The 14,663-nt window shown below is 32.6% G+C and overlaps 1 protein-coding gene and 1 non-coding gene across 4 annotated transcripts in view; one reads left to right on the plus strand and one right to left on the minus strand.

Moving 5' to 3' along the window:
• LOC129940499 (uncharacterized) overlaps positions 1-14,663 on the plus strand; it is a 108,983-nt gene that overhangs the window by 41,498 nt on the left and 52,822 nt on the right. The window contains exon 1 of one of the 3 annotated variants that reach the window (XM_056048855.1): positions 5,813-6,441. The exons of the other annotated variants lie outside the window; for them this stretch is intronic. The gene's annotated coding sequence lies outside the window, so the exon portion shown is untranslated. Of the gene's footprint in view, positions 1-5,812; positions 6,442-14,663 lie in introns of those variants that run through there. 3 annotated transcript variants of the gene reach the window in all.
• On the minus strand, positions 13,628-13,699 carry Trnad-guc (transfer RNA aspartic acid (anticodon GUC)). The gene has a single exon. It is a non-coding gene; the product is annotated as a tRNA-Asp (tRNA).

The following is a 14,663-nucleotide window of genomic DNA, read 5'->3' on the forward strand; positions in this document are numbered from 1 at the left end:
GCGTCTAGTTATTTATCTGCTTGTTATTTGTTAATTTATTCATTTCTTTATTTACCTTTTTGTATTTATTAATGTATTTATTATTAATTTAAACTAAAGACTGCTTTAGCTGTTAAATTTTCTAACCTTAAAATAAGAGTTCGCGTACCAGCTCTTTTGTTTCTAATCGAAATTCAACTATTCACCTACACTTTTAACTCTTCTAAAAGAAACCGTTGATACTTGAAATGTTAATATTTTTTATTATACTTATTCATGTTTAAATATTAAAGAAAGGGTAGAGACTCTGGTTGGGATACACATTTCTAACCCAGAGATAGAGATTAAGCAGTACTCAAAATATTTTGAGTTTTAAAAGTGTAAGGGTTACAGAGCTACACAATGTACCTCATTTATTTCTGCACGAATGGCTTTTGATTTCTTCATTTCAAATCTTACAAAGTATATCTATTTTAGGCACTTTCATAAACAAATGCTGTTATGCAAACAAAATAAAGTATGTACTTATTTTATCAAAATCTGATGAGCAGTCTTTGATAATACTAAACAAAAATCTAAAGCTACAATTATTCGTTTTTTAACTTTACTAAATTTTTTTCTTAAACAACTTTTTCTATTTATTTGTGAATGACCTAGAGTCGTACCCAAAGAGAAGTCAGTTATAGTACATTGAAATTGTGAAGGTTCAGGAAAATTGATTTTGCTATAATTAACATTGAAGTTAATTAAATGTCATAACTTCCCAGTTCCACATATAGCATGTAAGATGACAAAAACATTTTAAGACGTTTATATATAATGTACGTATTTAAGTTTTGTATTTCTGATTTATTTTATTTCATAAAGATTTTATACGAATTATTGCTTTTTTATCAGCGAACTCTCGGACTAGTCTGGAGAAATAAATATTTTCTGCATTTTCATTTTCAATAGACAGCGAAGCCAAGCTTGTCAGCATTGTTTGAGACATACTTGACCGCAAATAAGTTTTGATAAGTTTTAGTTTTGAGAAAATCCTTTCTCCACTGGCCACAGTCAATGGTATGGTTAAAAGAATGCGAAGAACAATAAAAATGTTTGGATATATTTCCTGAAAGTTGTGTTTCTTAATAAAATTCAATACTTCTAGTGGTTTCGTTTTAGTATCTTCGATTTGATGTTGAATACTTAAAACCTCACTGCACAAGAAATTTGAATCTATTTATGTATATCGGACTTTGAGTTAACTGTCAATTTTGTTTAAAGTAAGGGAAAAAGTTGAATTAGTTTTTTATTATCTACATTTATTTTGATATTATCCAGAAAGTTCCATGTTTCCGAAAACTCTTATATTTGCTGAAATCTTTCCTTCATAGATACATAAATTCGACTTCAAACTTTTTTTTGGATCTGTAATCTATTCATCAACAGCATCTTCACCCGGTGAGCGTTTTATGCGTCTTAGTCTTGGTTGTGGTTTAAAAGTAGTGGCGTTTCAATTGCTGATGCTAATTCTGTAGCTCTAACAAGAGCTTGAACAAAGCCTGACTGCATTTATGTTTCGAAGTAAGAACAACTGTTACTTAGTATTTTAGGGAACTGTAGGAAGCTTATTTTAAGCTTATTTTTGGTGACTAAAGTCTTTTATTTGTTCTGCCAAAGTGGTGTCTTGTCTTGTGTTTTTGCAATTTTCTGCTAACGAAACCAACGCGTGTCTCTTAAATTTTTGAGTGTATGCGTTTTCAGTTAGAATTTTCCACCTGCTAGCAGATCCTGCAAACAAATTGAATATTTTTTGTATAATTCCAAAGAGGGAGACGGATTTTATGGACGATTTCGCGGCATCACACAATAGCAAGTTATAGCTATGGTACGAACAAAGCTAATGGATTTATGTCCAGTACTCTCTTCTGGACGCCTTTGTTTTATCTTTCATATTGGCACTATTATCATTACCCTTTCCACTGCAGTCAGTCAAGCTAAGACCATATTGTTCAAGCATTTTAATATGTTAATATTAAGATATCTTCCAATTCCAATTCCAATTTCCAATCCAGGTGACCACCTGGGTCGCCATACCCTAAAGTCGCCACTGCATATATGTAGATAATGTTTAAGAGGTAAGGAATGAATAAATAATCTCGTTTTAAGGATTCAAAAATTAATTTTTAAATTGTTTTTGTTTCAAATCCAATGAATCCAACAGCAGTACATCCAACCTTTCTATGCAAATTTTAACACTTCATTTTCCATCGAACTAACATATTTGCGCTTACTTAAATATGATGTCTGTATTTTTAGTTCATATGTTTATGATATTTAGAACATTTGCATTTATTAACTTCCCATAGGAAGTTATTTTAATGGGTCCGATTTGTCAAATTGAAAATTTTGACATTTCTCGACGTTTCAAGATCCCTAGAGTCGAAATAAAAGATTTTTAGAAAGATGTCTGTGCGTGCGTGTGTACGTACGTTCGTACGTCCGTACGTCCGTACGTTCGCGACGTTTTTTTCGTCGTCCATAGCTCAAGAACCAGAAGAGATATCGACTACAAATAAATTTTGGTATACAGATAATAAGGCAGAAAGATGCAGAAAGGGCTCTCAAGAAAATTGCCTGGGTGGTTTTTTTACCATAGCAGTTTGGAAAAAAGGTGAAAATTTTGGTTGACCCTAAATATCTTACGAAGACTGTAACATTGTACCAAACAGATATATATTTTTTGAAAAAAATCAATATAACGGTTTTTTTTTGTAAAATCAATAAAACTGAAATAAAAATTTTCACCACCAAAATTTTACGACTGAAATATGATTTCATCTCTAAAACAATTTTGTGCAACGAAGAATAATGTTTTTGACATCTGATAAAGTTTTGAGAAAAATCTAATTGATAGTTTTTTTTTATAAAAAATAAAAATCTAAAAAAAACATTACTCAAAGTTCGTAAAAATTGAATATCTATTCAAATATCTTTTCAGAAACTTGAAATTTAGGCTTCAAGCTTATTTATCTTATAAGAAATATTGTTTTCAACATTTTAAAAAATGTTTAATATTTTCAACATTTGGTAAAATTTTTAAAAAATCGAATTGACAGTTTTTTTTACAAAAAATAAAACTCTAAAAAAAACAATACTAAAACTTCCTAAAAATTTACTTTCGACTCAAATAGCTCTTCAAAACTTAAAAATATTGGCTTGAAACTTATTTTATTTCACAGAAAATATTGTTTTCGATATTTAGTAATTTTTATATAAAAATCCAACAGTCCGTTTTTTCATAAAAAATAAAATCTACAAAAAATATTACGCAAATTTGTTAAAAATTGATACGAGTTCTTATAGAGAAACTTTTAAGGAAGAAAAATCGACAGACGGTATGGGAAGTTATCAGTGTGGGTCGCATCCCAGCCTCTTTTATAATTTTAAATTTAGATTTAGCGTGAAGAACACCTCTTCAGGTCCATCTGGGCCAGCAGATTTATGAATGTTGAAATCTTTGAGGACTCTCACCATAGTTCGAGTACGAACAAATATTGGTCCCATAGAATCATTTACACGTTTAGGAACTGGGGGAGCCATGAAACTATCTTTTAGGGTGGAATTTTCGGCGAAATGCCTTGTATATAAGTGACCGAATCACCAAAAATTCTTGCTGCCTTTGGGACATTGCAGTATTTTTCGCCGTAATGTTTGGTCATGTAAAAATTTGGTCCTACGAATATAGGCGTTGCAGGCCTTCCTGGCTTTCTTGAACCTTTTCCCGTTTTTCTCAGTTGGGTTAGCTTTAAAACACCTCTTTCTCCTTGAAAACCTTTTTGCAGCTCAAATCCAACCATGATTGAACCTTGGGTTTAATAATTTTAACCCTATTCGGGATAAAGGTTTCCATTCCCAGAAGAATCATACTAAAAATCATATCTGCACTGAAGTCTAAGTCGCTACCGAGGAAGCATAGCGACCAGTTAAAAACTGTGAAGAAATTATTGAGACCGTCCCAGTTGGCTTTCTCGTACTGCCAAACGGTTCTCTTTAGAGCTCTTTCTTTAACTGGATTTGTTTCACACGAGAAATTAGCAGATATGAGATTGTGGTTCGATGTGCTTAGAGCCGTCAATACACTGATTGTGTATTTATTAGGATTAGAAGTAAGAAACAAGTCAAGTGTATTTTCTGCTCGACCTTTAAGGTATGATATACGAGTAGGCTCATTGATAAGCTGAGTAAGATGGTTAAACTCAGCAAAAATCTCAGCACACATTTCATCGGGTGTTGTCTGACCCGAATGGCGAAGCCACAAAGAATTGTGAACATTGAAATCGCGCGAAATGTCGATTTCAGTGTGAGGTTACAGGAAGACAATTCTTTGTATGGAGTCAGACAGAGAATCAAATTCCTAAGAAGTCGAAACTCTGTCCAGGTTAGGGCTTCGTTAAAGAAAACAAATGTGAATGATGTGCTTATTCACGGAGCTGCAAGATGAGTTTAGCCATTCCCTGACACTAATGGTATTTTAAAATGTGGTCGGTACCTTGAATACTGGCCAATAGAAAAAAAAAACTTTATAAAAACCCAAAACCACTAACTAAAAAGCTCGAGAAAAATCCAATTTTTAAACACTTTCAAATATAAAAAGTCACCCAAGTTGAACTTACACAGTTCATAATGTAATTTATAAAATACAAACCTATAACCTATAAACATAAAGACGTACACTATTTATTAATACAAACGAACAAAATTGTATCTTTTTAATTTTTGTTTCATTCTTTAATTGGTAGCAGAATTTTTTTAATGAAAGTGCCCTAAGAATAGTGTCCACATGTTCAAAAGAAATCATTCAGACCATGAAATTTAAGACCAAGAAAAAAAACCAAAATCATTTATCATTACTACTTTAAAAAGAAAAATGTTGGTTCTTTTTTAAATTAGTGTCCAACAAGTGGAACCCATTATTAAATAAAACGTCTACTGACCCCTCTATTTTTGACTTGAAAGTCACTAATTTTCATTGTCTTGTCTTTTTCTCCCTTTCTTATTCCTTTTCTATTCTTCTTCTTATTATTTTTGTTTAGAATTCTTAAGAAACGAAACAAAATACTTTTTGTATCTTTTGAATTTTAATGAACAGAAAACGGAAAACATAAACAAAACTCCTATGCGATCGATACTGCTTCATTTTAGAACTTCAGCAACTACAAAAGTCGTACTTACATCATAATCAATCTGCAACAGCATCAAATCAACATACGAGTATACCTTATATATGCCTATTGTCTATACCTTATGTCTATACCTAGGTACTCATCTCATCTCATCTATTCTATAAACAAAAGATACCTACAAAACAAAGTCAATCTTCAAGTTGTACTCTATCTGCTCTAACTCACATCTTATCATAAAAGATGGAGATGTAAGGCTAATAAACTTGAATCGATAAATTATTCCCTGAAGATCACTGACTTCCCTCGACGGTCGAAGCGATGACGAAGGTAGCTCTAGCGCATTTCCATGCTTCTTGTTCAATCCTCTCATAATGCCCCAATGCCCATATTACTCTCTCGTCTCTATTCCTAACAATTCCCCCAAAATCAATCTATTCATTCCCTCTCTCTCTCTCACTGAATCCAGTTATACAAAGCCCCATATTTGAGAGTGCATAGAAAGATAGAATATACATCTACCAGCGCCATAGCACCTCTAGCTCTGGGCAAAGTATCTAACTAAGTATCTTTTACACCTGATGACGAACTCAAGACCAAAACAAAAGCCAGGTGGTCGGTCGACGTCGATGATGTTGTGTTAGGCCAAACCGAGTTTTGTTAGCGGCATCAACATCAGTTAGTTGAGAATCGTGTATCGTTGTGGATCGTCGTCGTCTTCACTGCGTTTATAGAGTGTTAGAGTTACTAGATGCGCCTTTTGAGTCTAAGAACTAAAGCATTCATAGGATTCTTGTTCTTCTAGTTTCAGTTTTTTTTTGTTGATGTTGTTGTGTCTTCTACTCGGTGGGTTTTGTTCTATCTTAAGTAAACAATTTCCTCATATCTTAAGTTGTGCCCCTTTGTGCATATAAACGGGAGAAAAAGAGATGCAACTCCGGACTCAATCAACATATTCTCGTTCGTCTTTATTGGCTTCTAACGGTACAACGAGTATTTAGAGATACATTTCCTCAATGTTCGATTCGATGCCAAAGAGTTAATATATTTTCCTTGGTTGTTGGTGGTTTTCTTAATTCAAGTGTTTAACAGCAGAGCCACCGTTGACGAAGATGGCTTTTTGATATGATTCCTGACCCTTTAAAGTGAAAATTTTACTACAATAAAAGAAGAAGAAACTCACAATTCCATACTCTCTACGACTTTCGCCAAAAATTTGGATTAAACCAACAAACAGTTGTAATTATCTTGTTCGAAAAAGATCAACTATCGCGCATAAGAAGAGGTAACCATTGAGGTAAGTGTCCGAAACATTAATTACACCATGATTGTACCATATAGTCGTAGACCTTACCCGGGTCAAAAGCGACACGCAAAGTTGAATAATTACAATTCTTTTTACCAACCTTTTACAATTTTTATTTATTTAAAATGTAATTAGGCCAAAAGTCAAAATGAAAAAAGAATTTTATATTGTTGACCAAAAAGAAAGTGAAAAGTAGGTTTTAATACCTTTGCTCTTATAATTTTGCTATGCTTTTTGGACATTATTGTATAATTTACATTTATGTATGTATGTTTTTTTTATAACGTTAAACCCAGTTTGACTTGAAATTAGACCGGAAAATTTATAATCTCTGGTCCGAGACTGATTTTGTGCGTGGTTTGGTTATATTCGATGATGGAGCTATACCATGAAGCTGCTGCATCAGTCTTTACCTATAGATACTCTTTTTGATTCGTGATCATGATTTTGAGCTTTAGTTAGGTAGGTAGGTATTTAGATTTGGAAATCAAGGTATTGGGCTTGACCGTAAAATCAAAAGCAATGAATACTTAACAATTTTAATGCATAATAGTTGCGAAATTAAAAGTAGATATAAGGGAATGTAATTTAAATCAACTTCAACGGAAATATTTTGAAAGACACGCAAGTGGGCTTTTAGTTTTATGTTATAATCTCGAAAGCGAAGTGAAGTTTGCAATTTAAAACAGTTATACAAAAATTTCAATTTTCTTTTAGTTTTATATCAATTGAAGAACTCTTTAATGAGCAACACATTTTATTAAGGTTTTATTTTTTGATGTATCGGTATAGGGGCAACTTTTAAAAGACGATCTAGATGAACTAAATTTCAAAATTTAAACGTTCTACAAGAATCTTTAAGACATTACAATAATAACATGTTATCAGAAAATGTAGTTTTGGGTTGAAATGCATTGCAATAGTCCAGGCAAATTTGAGGTCGAATTTAAAAACATTTAGGCAACGTTTTTAATACTCATTAAAAATGTCTGGAGCAAACAATTTTAGGGGCGGTAAAAAGGAGACAAAAACCATAGTTTTGTCTTTCTAAACTGTAGGTACACGATTTGTAGATACATATTTTATCTAGAAGGAAAACTATATTCTGCAGATAGCAAAATTTGTTTGCTGCTATTTTGTATTCCAAGACTCTATGTACATTTAAAAAGTACAATAAATTTTGTGTTTGAACATTTTGTAAATACAAAAAAAAAAATAGTTTTGTAAATAAAATAGTGTACTTCTTCAATTCGAAATTTCAAAATTATATTTAAACAGACATTTGCATTAAAAGAAAAGAAAAAAATAGGTAAATACTTATTTTTTATTTATGCTTGTCGATAATTGTTCAAAATTTGTATTTCAAAGCTATTTCATTTCGAACATTCCAACAAGTTATTCTTATACAAAAATAAAAAAAACACCTTAAATTTAGGCCTTATTTATTAAAGTCATTAATTAGTACTGATTTAAAGTATTAAAAACAATAATTTTCAAGCCTTGCGATAAACTTGCTCATGTACCCAAAGAGTCTGTTTATAAATACTTCATGTATTTTTGTTTTCAAAAATGCAAATGTATTGATTTCTGGAAAAAAAACTTTAATTTTTTAAATGTATGTTTGAAAATTGTTGGGTGTTTTTTTTAAATTAGTTTTTTGTATTCAAATTTTGTTAATTTGCTATCAAAAACAAAAACATTTTTAAAATTTTTAAGAACTTTTAAGACAGTTTTTTTTTTCTTGGTTTTGTTATTATGGCCAGTCATCACCGGAAGGAAGGTGTGTTGAGATCTTTGCTGAGAAAAATTAATTAACTCAGCTTGTCGATGAGCCAACGCCAACACCCTAGACTTGTTTCTTACATCTGACCCTAATAAATACACAATCAGTGTACTACCGCCTCTGGGCACATCAGACCATTGTATCATATCTGCAAATTTCTCACGTCAATAAAACCCAGTTAAAGAAAAAATTCCTAAGGGAACTGTTGGCATTTTGAGAAAGCCAACTAGAACGGTCTCAATGAATTCTTCAGAAACTTTAACTGGTCACTATGCTTCCTCGAAAGTGACGTGGATTCCAGCGTTGGTATGGTTACAAGTTTAATTCTTTGCGGAATGAGATATTTTATCCCGAACAGGGTAAAATCTAACAAACCCAAAGAGAACTCATGGTTTGAATAGAGCTGTAAAGAGGTTATTATGTTCAGAGATGTAAGTTTCCGTTGTTATAAAGCCAACACGACTGAGGAAAACCGGAATAAGTTCAAACAAGCTAGAAAGACCTGTAATGGTCATATTTGATGAACCAAATTTTCGCATGATCAGAAATTAAGGCAACAAATACTATAATGTCCTAAAGGTAGTACAAATTTCTGGTTATTTGAAAAAAACGTACGTGTTTCGTGCATTCGTCATCCTCGGTTATAACGCTCGTCCACAATGACACTCCCTATGTAAGCTCGATTGATACTGTGTTGCTGTTACTTCGACGCTACAGGAAAGTGTCATGAGTCCTCTTGTTCTTGAAAGCGTAAATGATTCTATGGGACGAATCTTCTTTCGCACTCGTGCAGTTGCAAGAGTACTGAAGCAGTGAAGAACCTTAACATACACAAATCTGCTGGCATGGATAGTATCTCCCCAATTGTTCTAATGAGGTGTTCTTCATCGCTGGCAAAATCACTGCATAAACTTTTCATATCTTCTACTCTACAGGTCTCTTTCAGAGCGGATGGAAAATAGCATTTTTCGAGCCTGTCCTACAAAAAAGAACCCTTCTCTCCCTCCAACTATCGTCTAATAGCACTCACGTACCTTCTATCCAAGGTCATGCAACTGTGATATATTATCAGCTCAAGCTTTTTAATGACTGACAGTATGGCTTTCGTAGCAATAAGTCCAATGGTGATCTCATGGTTTATCTCACCGAACTGTGGAACAAATTTTTACATCGTTTGTAGAAAGTAAGATTATTGCACTTGATATTTCAAAAGCATTTGAAAGAGTTTAGCATTAAGCTCTCTTATCGAAAATGCGTGCTTTTGGTATTGATGAATATCTTCTTCGTTGCATTTGAAATTGCCTTTCTAACCGTTCAATGCAAGTAGTATTGGATGGTTCCAAGTCTGAAATTCATAAAGTAAATGCTGGGGTTCCCCAGGGCTACGTTTTGTCTCCGAATCTCTTCCTCATATTCATAAATAATCTTATGTCTGCCACTTCTAATCCATTAAACTATTTTGCCGACGACAGTACCCTCAGCTTCTCATCCTCGTTTCTAGATTCTCATCCTTATCTTTCGGATGTGGAACTTAAACGGCAGCGTATGATAAGCTCATCAAATTCTGATATTGACAGCATTGTCCAATGGGGAATTAAAAACCTGTCCCCCGATGCCACTATCTATGAGTGGAACTTGCATTCAAGAAACTAATCAACTGTTAGTACTCGGTATGTGTATCACAGATCACCTTTTATGGAATGATCATATGTTTGGTATTGCCAAAAATGCTGCCAGGTGCTTATAATTTCTCCGGCCGTATAAGAACTTTGTTACCCCTTCTGATCTGATTTACAAACCCTTCATACGTGAAAAGCTTGAATATAATTCACATATCTTGGCAGGTGCCCCTAAAACAAGTTTAAATCTCTTGGATAGAACACACAAAAGAGCTTTAAAAATGATAGGCCGCAATGTTTCATGCCTTTCGTAGTTTTATCGATATTTTTACAAACAATGTTCTGTCGAATTATACAGTTGCATTCTACACCTTAAATGATTCAGCCGTAATAATCGCACTTCCAGGAATGCTCATCAGTTTACCCTTGACCTCAATTTCGGGCGCACTGTAAAGTATAGAGATTCTTTCTTGAATCGGTTTTTCAATCCCATTTTGATGTTCAGAACCTTAAGACCAATGTGCACCGTTATCTCTTTTTAAATCCCCTTGAGTGCCTGTAAATTATAACAAAAACAAACCAATCTACAGGAAACTCGTAAGAACAGATTATCGACTTTAAAATCTCCAGAAACAGTGAAGGTTTTGACTTCAAAATTAATTCCGTAATTATTTTTAGAAAAGACTAACCTATGTTTTTTAAAGAATTAGAAACCATCAACAAAATGACGTTTTAAATTGATTTTCGAATAAAATATGTCATTAAGAAAAACAGACATGGAAATAAAACTTATTTTATCATACCTATGCGAAATATTACTTGTAACTCTTAGTTGTTTTTCCTAGAAAAACAAATTAATAACTTAATGACAAAAAAAACTAATATCAACAAAAAGAATTAAAACCGATAGCAAATGGGTTTTGACCCAAGTGTCTTGAGAACAAACTTCAACTCTAAAATTTCTTATCTTACAAAAATGTTAATACTAAGATAAAAAGGTACGAAGTTAAGTATGAAATACCATTGCAATAACAAATTATTAAATTCAGTTTAAAGTTTACTGTATCAATAATTTCACATCTCCTTAGAAAGTATTTCTTATTATAATTATATTTTTTCCAAATGGTCTAAATTATACCTTAATTACAGAAAACGATTTCACTAATCAAAACAAACAATGCCCAAAGGGATTTTTTCCATGATTTCCGAAATTTGTATATTTTTGTTTATTATGTAACTTCGACTGAATTTTAAAATTTGTTGATGTTGAACTTCACTCCATTTTATTTTAATTTTGTATTAATTTAGTCAGTTATATAATTCGCAGTGTCCCAAAGAATATAACCATGGGTCATTTTGAGTCGCCTATAATTCAAATTCCTCACTTTCTCGAGCTAAAATTATTTTAATGATTTTGAATATTAAAAATTCAAAGTTCTTGTCATTTGATAATAATACTTTTTGCCATATTAGAACTTCCATGAACCTAAGTATGTACCTATTCTAGTGTGACCATGTTTTGTACACTTTATATACTATGAAATCAGTCCAATTAAAATTCACCAGAAATCCTACTTTAATTGAATCTACCTGCTTATGGTGTAAAACTGTACAATCTTGTATTATTTTCTTATTTACATCCAATCAACTACTTAAAACAGCTAGCGGTTCTTTTTACCTTCTTCTCAATTATTCAGAATACAAAATATATCCAGTTTTTATTTAAATCAACAAAAGAAAAAAACCTTTAACTTTGAATTTAATCGTTGGCGTAACTTTACTAAAGGATAAAACGATCAACTTGACCCTGTCGATTGCGGTGCTTTAATAGCTAAGTTAATTAGGTAAGCAAACATTTTTATAGACTAACATACTCTTACCCCAGATAAAGGTAAATTTACAGAGGAAACACTTCGAATATCATCTTCAGATGATTGCTCCAATTAATTAGCAACTCAGTTAAATAGCAAATTGATAATCAAACTATTGTTTAATGATTTCTGCTATGGTTGGAAGACAGTTTGCGAGGTAGAACTTGAACTTGTTTTTTTTTGTTAAATAAACTAAAAGATACTTTAAAATCCAAGGTATATCATCCACGCTGTGAAAATTATACAAAAGTAGTCATACGACAGTTATTATTGTACCTGAAGCTCTATTAATCTTTAGATTGAAAGTTCTACAAAATGTCAGAGTAACACTTAACCATCATTTGTGCCTCTGCACTTCTTTTATTAAATTAAGCTTCTCTTCTATTTTATGGCAGTAAAAACCAGAAACGTTATATGTTGTAAGTTCTTGACTTCCTGTAGAATTTAATATTCCGTTAGTATTTTAATTAAACCTTCTTATAGCCCGGACAATAGTTACGGTCCAAATTATTTCAAACAATGTAGTCGGAAATTGTAAACTATTTTATGTGAGTTCGTCGCACCGTTCGTTCTTCATATTAAAACAACACCAGCGTACGACAAGCTTTAATTTTGAATTATGGCTTTTTAACTGGAAAAGGGGGCAAACGTGGAGCTCGTGCTTCTATAAACGGCACGCGGCTGAACAATTTTGACTATTCAAAGGCATGGGCTTTAAGTTGTTGTGTTCCATTAATCATTTTTTGTATTTTTGTTTTGAGTAGACAGACAAAAATTGTGTAGCCTTGAAGTTTGGAGCACTGAAGTTATTCTTTTTGGTGGGTTTGGTTGTAAAGTATTTGTTCAATAAATCATATCGATTAATCTACATCTACCCCGCGTCTGCGTCACCTTTCATAATTACGTAACTTCCTTAAGGAGTGTGATGTTGATGATGAAGTTAGCCATAGGGTTCAAATTATTGATTATTATTTTTGAGATCGATGTTAGTGATTGACCTTGAAAATGCCACTAGCATACAATTTATTTGAATTTAAAGAATTCACGCTCAATTTAGAGTGGGTTTGAAATGAATCACGTACATATTTATTTGTGTATACCAAAAACGAGTATTTTTTCATTTTGGTCTCCAGACCGGAGCGCACCATCTCAAAGTCTGGTCTTGAATTCAATTAACTTCAATTGTATCGATATTTCTGTAGACTACCTTAGCTACCTATATCGATGTCGAACACGACTTCGAATGGAGCAATGTTCCAGTTCAGTGCTTACATTCTTATACTAGTATTTACCATGACACGATGCGGTGCAGCAACTGACGCGACGACGACGGACGACGGATGACGGGCGACACCATTGATTGCTCTGCGGTCTTGTTACTTCATATCAATGCTTCAAGACTCAAATAATCTAAAACATTGATTTGTTTTGGAACTGACTCTAGACAGATATAGAAGATAGAACCACACCATACCGCTTCAGAAGAGGTATTGGTAAATTATTGCGGTAACTCGGGTTGATTTTATTAATTTGCTATTGTTGATGTAAGTGCGGTTTTCATATGTGATTGTTTTGATTGCATTCTGTCATCATAAAGAATTGGAATGGGTTCTGAAATGATTGAATGGTTTTCATTCTTGACTGATGTTGAAAACAAATTCTTGTTGTTTTTCTATTTGGTAAAATTCTATACCATATAAATTATAGCCTCACATAACTTGGAACAGAGCGAAAACGAAAAAATTAATTAGGTGTGGCAATTATTTGTTATTGAAGTGTGCTGTAAATAATTGAAATTGATATTATGGTCACAAGAAAACAGATATAATAACGGGGAAATAAATATTTCTTAAAATATAAAAAATAGTTTTATTTGTAATGAAAAAAAGAATTAATCAACGATTCTCCCCGACGGGGAATTGAACCCCGGTCTCCCGCGTGACAGGCGGGGATACTGACCACTATACTATCGAGGATATTGAAAATATGGGGGTCAATTGTCTTATATAAAATTAGGGCTCAAGGTCTTCCATAAGGGTGACTTTTTGAAATTAATGTATATGTACATATTTATGTTCATGGATACCTTTAAAGAACGTAATTGAAAACATGTTACTTCATTTTGACATGATAAAATGTCTGTGCTTTAAAATTCTAAGAGGCTGAAAACAGGTAAAGCAATGTTCTCCAATATTCATCCTGACTTTATGAATATCCTCTTACCCTTCCTACTTCCACAAGTGTAACGCACATACTCAGCATAATTATAATGACATCTACATATCACATCCTATGGAAGACATCCCCATCCTAAAACAAGGAAAAATAAAGGAATATAGACCTTCCTATAGCTATCCTATCTTTTTTATCTACAAATTTTGAAAGACTGATGAGTAACCAGATAAAATATTATATGAAAGACAAGCATCCTTTGCAATCTGGATTTCGGTCTGGACATAGTTGTGTTTCAGATTTACTCAAAGTATGTGATGACCAAAGACATGCTTTAGACAATAAATTTACATCTCCCTGTTAATAATGGTGTTCCTCAAGGATCAATCCTTAGACCTTTACTGTTTTCATTGTTCATTAATGGTCTACCCTCTGTTTTGTTTTACTGTCGATTTTTCATATCTATGCAGATGATGTCCAATTATATATTAATTTTAATGAGATGATGCTTAAGGATGCAATACCTAAAATGAACATTGATTTACAGGTTATATATGATTGGTCGACACGGAACTGACTTAAACTCAATCCTGAAAAAACGAAAGCTCTGCCAATTTCAATAAAAAAAAAAACAAACAAATATAATTTACCACCCGTTATGTTGAATAATTGTATTATTAAATATGATGTCAAAGTTAGGTTTGGTCTTTAACAACAGGTTAACTTGGAATAACCATGTCGATACAGTTGTGTCAAAGATTTACGCTT

Source organism: Eupeodes corollae, chromosome 1 (genome assembly GCF_945859685.1).
Source record: "Eupeodes corollae chromosome 1, idEupCoro1.1, whole genome shotgun sequence".
Classification (NCBI taxonomy): domain Eukaryota; kingdom Metazoa; phylum Arthropoda; class Insecta; order Diptera; family Syrphidae; genus Eupeodes; species Eupeodes corollae.